This window comes from Aulonocara stuartgranti (genome assembly GCF_965226115.1).
Source record: "Aulonocara stuartgranti genome assembly, chromosome: 1".
NCBI classification, from domain to species: domain Eukaryota; kingdom Metazoa; phylum Chordata; class Actinopteri; order Cichliformes; family Cichlidae; genus Aulonocara; species Aulonocara stuartgranti.
In genome coordinates this window covers 28,832,796-28,841,147 of record NC_138939.1, presented here as the reverse complement: position 1 = coordinate 28,841,147, position 8,352 = coordinate 28,832,796, and positions in this window count along the sequence as shown.

Genomic DNA, 8,352 nt, shown 5'->3' with positions numbered 1-8,352 from the left:
TTCTTTTATATTGATTACACTAGGGTAGCGGGCTTTTCTGATGTAACGTACTCTTTTCTCAATCAAGGGTCACACAACTGAGTATTGCTGAAAAACATTTGGTTTACGTAAACCAGCTATTAAAACTCAGCTCCCAGGACTCTTAGGGATGACTCATGCTGTCATCCCCGCATTTCTCCTCTCCTCCTACACATGGGCCTTTTTCCTTGAAAGAGGCATCCTCACCGTGAAATAGACCAACTACAACATTTCATGAGCCCAGAAATTCAATTTTTCTTCTTCCATGGAAACAAAATTTAAGGGAAATGAGTTCACGCAGTGCCTAGGTACACATAATGAAAATGATCCATTTGGAGACGAGAAGAGATTCCTCTGAGTTATTTTGTGGTTATGTTTGAGTTTGTGCAGCACCAGTGTGCAGTCTGTAGTGTGCTATGTGGCAGTGAAGGGGACGATTTGTGATGACAAAGTGACTGAGCCCAAACATCTGAATTGCACCAGTACATTATCCTCATAGAAAATACAAATACAGAGCACCGGGCAGCCAAACTCACGTGTTACATGCATACACACCCATGCAGAAAGAAAGAGTGGGGTGTGTGTGAGTGTGTGTTGGGGTGAGGGGGGGGGGGTTCGTTTCTGCTGCAGCTCATTTTCTTGAAATATTTCATATGAATATTGGCAGCAGTTGTGCTGCAGAAGACAAAAGGAAATGAACCGTGCGTGCCGGAGCCAAAGACAACATACAGTGTGAGAAAGTCTTGCTGCAGTTGCTGCTCACAGCACAGTGAGAAGCAATCTCAATCTAAGCTATTAAAAACTGCCAGGGGATATGTGAAACACAAGGGCGGGGAGATGAGCTGGTGAAATGATATTTGGGTTGTTGCAGGAGATCGGCTCGCGTCCCATACAGCAAAACAAGTGAAATATAAAACGCAGGTTGTGTTATTACTAAATGACAGTTAGTTGGTATTCTGAGGGGGAGGGAAGAATTGAGGGGTTGTGAAGAAACAATAAGGCAGAACTTCTACTTCTACAGTGTTTATCTAATCTCTGTTTCAGTCTTACTATTTCAGGCTTTTTTTGGTTCAGCCATTTCAGGACAGAGGAGTAAACATTCCCTAAAATGAAACCCACGCTCAGTTTCTAAAAGTCAGGAGATTAGCTGAGAGACTGAAAGAAGGATGGGGTGATACACAGAGGTGGGTGGTGGAGAGGAGGAAAGTAGGGTGGGGTGAGGAGGTGGTGTCTTACTGTAAATGACACCCACTCTGTGTTGAGGAAGAGCAGAGGGTGACCCTGTGATGGGAACCATGACACGAAGAAACAATCCTGCCGTAGACTCTGACATCAGTCTGTGAGTCTGGGAATACAGCATGAGCCCATCTATTCATGCGTGCTCGTCCTATACACATGTCTGCGTTGTTATATTCAAATTACTTTCTTAGCATCAAAGGGGGAAATCCAGGAGTTTTAAACATGCTGGTCAGAGCAAAAGTCTGGGGAATGTTACTCATCTGGTGAACACATTTTTAGATTATCTTGAGTAACTCAGAATGCATTTACTGAAGTGGTATGACTTGAATAAGCTTAATTTGTCCGTGAGAGAAAAGTCTAGGAAGCCAAAGTAAGCCTGTACTCTGAAAGTACAGTTTTACTAGGATGCACTATGAGGTCTTTAAGATATGAAGGTGGCTGATAATTCAAGACTTTTTATATGAGAAGGATTAAATTATTCATTTCTCCAGAAGGCAATGTAGAGAAGTTAATATGGGATGTATATCTGTTATCTCTATTCCACGTTAGCACTCTTTTTCTTTTGTATCCAATTAGGTTTTTTTGAGCCTGATAGTAATGAACTGCAACAGTCCAGCCTCAAAGTAACAAAAGCATGATATAATATTTCACCATCAATCTGAAATGTCATGCTGCCAGTTTTAGCAATGTTGCAAATATAAAAAAGACAGCCGGGCATGTGAGTAAACTTTAAAGGATATATAGTGATAAAAAATTATCAAAGAGTTCCACATGGTAGCAATGGAAACCAAGGCAATATTTGATTAAAACCATGTTTCTGAAACTTTTAGAACCAAAAACAAGAACTTCAGTTTCATTTTCGGACTAGAAAAGTACAGATTATCCAGGTCTTTCTGTCTAAGAGTTTAACCAAGTAATCTGTAATACACATACCTGAGTATAGCAGTGGAAATTTATGCATTGGCCGTGCAATGGTTACCTCTCCAGGGTGAACCCCGCCTCTCGTGTCAAGAATCGCTGTTTTGCAGGTAGGAGTTGGACCCAAAATGACCGTACAAACAAAAAACAGGAGCACAAAGAGTCCAAAAACAAAACGTGCACAAAACACACTGGCGCACAGGGAGCAGTTCATGAATGATTCAGGGGGCCGACCCGGAGGACAGCAACACAGGAGTCCAAAACAGTTCAGTTTGGGAGTCCAGCCGCGCCAAAGGCAGCGGCGGCGACGCAGTCGAAGGAGATCCAGAGACTGGCCACGCGGAAGGCAGCAGCGGCAACAGAGCAGGTCCGGAGGTTGCCCATGACGGTTATGACGCCCAGCCAGTGGCCTGGAAAGCTGCCGGCGATGTTGAGGCGCTGGATGTAGCTTGGACAGTGGCGTAGCAACCGCAGGACCAGGCGAAGCAGGCGATGGCATGGAAGCCAGAGGCCGAGGTGCTGCAGGCTGGATAGATCCCTCGGACCCTCCAGCGGAGACAGGGGGCTGAAGCGGTCCATCGGACCTTCCAGCGGAAAAAACTGACCAGCTACAGGGGGACCGACCAGCTACGGGGGGACTGAACTAGAGGGAGACCGAGCTGCTACGGGGGACTGAACTAGTGGCAGCGTAGGAGACCGAGCTCGGAACTGAACAGGCAAATGAGCGACCGACTGAACAGGTAATTGAGCTATGGATTGCACAAGTGGCCAAACTAAAGGTTGAGCTGAACACTGATTAGCAGACTGGGCTAATGGCAACATAGGAGGCTGAATAGCAGGCTGAGTTAATGGCTGATGTTAAAATGGAGCTAGTGGCGGAGTAGATGACTGAGCTAGCGGGAAACACTGGAGACTGAGGCAGTGGCGGAGAAGATGACTGAGCTTCAGGCTGGGCAGTTGACTCAAAAAACACGGCCTCGGAATAAACAGTCCCTAAGTCAGAAAACTCTTGATTATTGTCTCTTTCACTCATCACAGCCAGCAACTCTTCTGACTTCTGGCTGTGGCGATGGGCGGCGGCGCTGCTTCTTTTTTGATGACAGCACCGATGGGGCGGGCAGCTCCACATCCGGCGAGTCGGGCAGGTGAGCAGTAGTAGCTAGGGGATGAAGGTGGAGCTCGTTTAGGTTAAAATCCTGTGCGAGTGGGTGGAGCGTACCTAGTAGCCAAGGAAGACCGGAAATTAACCGCTGTAGCCTTGTTTCCACAGCGTGATGAAACTCCCTCCCCTTATGTTCAAGCCACAGTTGAAGGAGTAGATAATGTCCTGGCGAAGATCTCCTGACGGGTTGAGTGCCACTGGGTCCATGTCCGGTCGTGTCGTTCTGTCAAGAATCGCTGTGTGGCAGGCAGGAGTTGGACCCAAAATGCAAGCTCTCAGACACGAGGGATGAACTCAAAATACAGCTTTATTTGCTGACTCAAGGAAAAGATACAAAACGAAACTGGGAAAATATAAACTAAACTTCACAGAGATGCACACAAGGGAACACACAGCATGAGGGACAACACGACACTGACACAAAGAAACACAGGGCTTAAATACACCGGGGAATAACGAGGAAATGAGACACAGAAGGAGAGCACAGCTGGGGGAAATCAGAACTGACGAGACAAGGAAGCAAAGCAGGATACACTCACATGAGACACAGACCTTCAAAGTAAAACAGGAAGTATAACACTGGGATGCAGACTAGACACGGGGGAGACAGAGCAACTAAGAACACAGAGACATAAACCATAAGGCATAGAACTCTAAGAACCAAAAGGCTAAAGATGATAAATAATACACAGAGGGAAATACTAGGCACTAGAAACTAGACTCAATGAAGTAACTAAAGACCAACAATGAGAACATAATTCACAATACAAAGTGACAAAAAACACAGGAAACTCAAAACACTCAGTCAAAAACCCAGGACCCTGACATCTCGCCCTATGATAGCTGGGATAGGCCCCAGCATCCCCACAGTTGTTTGAATGCGATGGAGTATTGTTGCCTCACAGCAAGAAGGCATATTGAATTTCTTGAATTTCAAAATGTGAAACAACCACTTTGCGCGCAATACTTGAGTGAAGGTAGGCCTACTTTTACTCACCACAACTGACAGATGGCTGCAGCAGAAGCCTGGTGATGGCTAATGCCAAGAGTTTTTTGGTGTTGAAGCCAGTGAGCTGCCTCTGACTCCCTTTAACTCACCCACAAACCACTTGGAATCAAATACTTAGAATTCAAAATCTAGTACTCAGAATTTCACCCTCATCTCAGCTTCTATCCAGGTCACACTTCTCTTGCAGAGGGTAATCACAGTTAGGTTCAGCAAGAGAGTTAAGGGTCCAAGATAACCAGGGAGAGGCCGTTTTACTGTAAACCACTCCAGCCCCGTTTGCCAGTAACCAGTCTGTTATCTTGGTGCAATATGAAGTTCAGCTTTAGATGTCGTTCACTTTTACCAAGCATACTCAACAGTACTTCCAGTATTATTCCTATTATAATGGAGCACATAAATGTGGGTCCAAATAATATTTAAGTGCAAAGATAATGTTTGAGAACAGAAAAGCTCACATGGATATTTTTTTTTCAGAGAACTCAGGGAAAACAGCAGAGAGGAGAAATGTTGAGTGAAAAGTTGGGGGAATGGTATGGGTGATCCAGTTATTTATGTTTGAATACCATTAAAATAAGCCTGCCTAAAACTTCAATACCTTCTGTTACTACCTTTGTAAGAAGTGGCTCATGACGGCATGACTACATGATAGAAGAGACTGATTTAAAGCTTAAAAGATGATTGCCCACAAATATGTGTAATGACTGAAGGGAAAAACTTTTTGCTTCAGTAATACATTGTTAAATGTACAGTTTCAAACGTTTTTATAAAAGTTGAACATAGCCAACAAAACATCATCCATTAGTTCTTTTTTATTTGCTAAGGTGTCAACTCACACCAGCAACCTGCAGGCTGTATGAATGCATAAACACAGATACCTGCTAATTAGTGCTAAATACCACACAAATAAAATGCTATAAACACTGACAAGGAGCAGGGTGCAAATCAGCAACCGAAATGAGTGAAGTTGAAGTCTGGCAGATAGCTAACAGCCACAGACACCTCAATGAACTTTTATCCAATTATATAGAGTTTTATAAAATTACAACATGTGTGTGTGGAGGATTTAGCTACTTTTGGAGCCAGCCTCAAGTGGCCACTCAAGGAACTGTAATTTTTGGCATCTCATAGTTTGGTTTTGGTTTGGTTTTCACATAAATCCCTAATTAACTTTGTATATCATTTGTATATTTTATCTACCCATACTTTCTCCACAGTAAAACATAGAAACATATGTTCAAACTGAGAAAATGTAAATGTTAAAGGTAGAGATGGACCGATCCGATATTACATATCGGTATCGGTCCGATATTGACCTAAATTACTGGATCGGATATTGGAGAGAAATAAAAAATGTAATCCGATCCATTAAATATCACGAAAGCACCTCACAAAACTTGTGACACGCTGTAACTCGCCTCATAACCTTAGCAGTAGGAGCAGTATGCATCATGTGATAGAGCGGCTGTGCCAGACCTGTCCACGGTCTGGTTGAGCATTTGGAGCTTCGCTACCAACCAGGCATTTCATCTCCGACAAAGTGATCCCAGACAGAAGTAAAGCAAGTGTGTAAGTCCATCTCTGAATGTTTGTAAAGCGACTGCCTCTCTCTCTCCCCCTCTCCTGCTGCTACTTCAATCATGAAACTGCTTAATGATCAGCTGATCGGCTTTTCTGTCGCCAGTCCGTCTCTCTTGTTTGTTTTTGGCCCACTTTGCACCAGAAAGAGGAAACCAGCGCCTGAGCAACAGCAGCACGTTTAAGCTTGATAAGCTGTTGTTAGAATTTATTTAATATTAGTTTTTACACCAGGATCTTTTTCTACGTAGCTGACGGCTGGTAACTGTGCAGGGGCGGATCTAGCAAAGTTTAGCCAGGGGGGCGGATAGGGCATTAAGAGGGAAAAGGGGGCACAAAGACATACTTTTCTTTCTTATTCTCATTTAAAATGTCTAGCTTTTATTAAATAAATATCTGACACCCAAAATTTTAATTTGATGTAAAAATGAATAGAAGTCCATTACTGTATATAGTAACTATTAAGTCTAATATACTTTTTCCTTTGGGAAGGCACCATCTGTGCAGTCTGCAGTTCTGTTAGAGAAAGATGTTGAATCTATTTAATTATTCTTGAAAAATAATTTATTTCTGTGCATTTTTTCCCACACTGCATCAAATTAAGGTTGATTACATTGATTAAGCATCATGAGGTGGAGCGTGAGGGGTGATTCCCTATTTTTTATTTTTGTTGTTGCTGGGAGTTGGAACCCTATTAGCTAGGTTGCTTAATATTTACGCTAAGTACTCTTTCAAATACCAGAATAGGGAGGATGGTGCAGGTTTAAGTTTATTAGATTGATCAGTATTTGTACTGTTGCACCCAATGTGACCCAGTGTCCTATATTGAGATTCACAGCCAGCTAAACTCTCTCTTGCATCACTTCCTCCAAGGCACGTGTTGTATTTGGACAGGATTTAATGCAAAAAAGTGTGAAACTGAAATGATACAGAATACAGAAATGTCACATAAACATTAGCTTGGGTTGAACTTAAGTGGACATATAAAACACATCAAATGTTTCCAAATCGCTTCAATAATGTCATATACCCTGTCTGAAAGGTAAACACAACTAAGAAACTTACTCATATTGCCACTCAAAGAGATTTAACGGAGTGGGTGGCTTTGGATCGGAAGAAACACACCATGTCTTGCTTCACTCATGAGCAAACACTTCCTATCACACTTCTTTTAGTGACTAATTGGCTCAACATAGCAAACTGTGCAAACCTGCGCCCCCTATAGGCCTGGAGAAATAACATACAAACAGTTCCAGTACAGTATTGCTGAACTATGAAATATTTTTTTTACATACAGGTATAACAGAATAGCTTTAGTGTTGTTGTTTTTTAAACTTGAGTATGAACTTATACAAAATGCAGCAAGATATTAAAAAAACAGTTTTGTTGATTAAAAAACACTATATCGGATTCATATCGGTATCGGCAGATATCCAAATTTATGATATTGGTATCGGTATCGGACATAAAAAAGTGGTATCGTGCCTGTGGTGTATTCATAATTGTCTCTGGTACATTTGTTGTATGGGCAGTATGTGTTCACTGTTTGATTGTGTAATTACGTGTTACGCACTGGCAATGCATGCCGGTAGATGGTAATACAGGAAGTAAAAAGAGATGGTCTTACCGCACACAGTGGTCCCGCGTACTTATTCAGATTCAGAGTAAGAATCACACATGGTGTCAGAAGTGCTGTGTGACTTGTAAGACTCCATACATCTGCCGAGTGTGAGGAGAAGGGGAAGGTGGAAACAAAATGCCGAATGACGACGTAGACGATCGTCCGAGGGCAGGAGTTAGCACCGCGGCTAGCACTCCCAGCGCTACGTTTAGCATCCAACCACCGGAGCCCTTTGATTTTTCCAAACCACACGAATGGACAAGATGGGTCCGTCGCTTCGAGAGATTCCGTCAGGCAAGTAATCTGTCTGCGAGCTCGGAGGAAAATCAAGTGAACACTCTCATATATTGTATGGGAGACGAAGCGGATGACGTCCTGAGAGGACTAAAGTTAAGTGATGTAGACCAACGGGACTATGCTAAAGTGAGAGATAGCTTCCACAACTTTTTCATTGTCAGGAAAAATGTTGTTTATGAGCACGCACGTTTTAATATGCGCAAACAAGAGCCGAATGAGACTGTTGATGCATTCGTGACTGCCTTGCATGCATTAGCAGAGCACTGTAACTACGGACCGCTCCACGATGAGCTGATAAGAGACAGAATAGTAGTGGGCTTGGCCGGCACGAGGCTGTCTGAGCGCATGCAGATGGAAAAAGACTTGGACTTGGATAAATCTATAAATATGGCCAGGCAGTCAGAAGAAATCAAAAAGCAACAGTCAGCTTTGAGAAGTGAAACAAATGTAATGCATGTAAATGCGAAAACAGTTGACAGAGTGATACAAAAGCACGACAAAACAAAGTTCAAC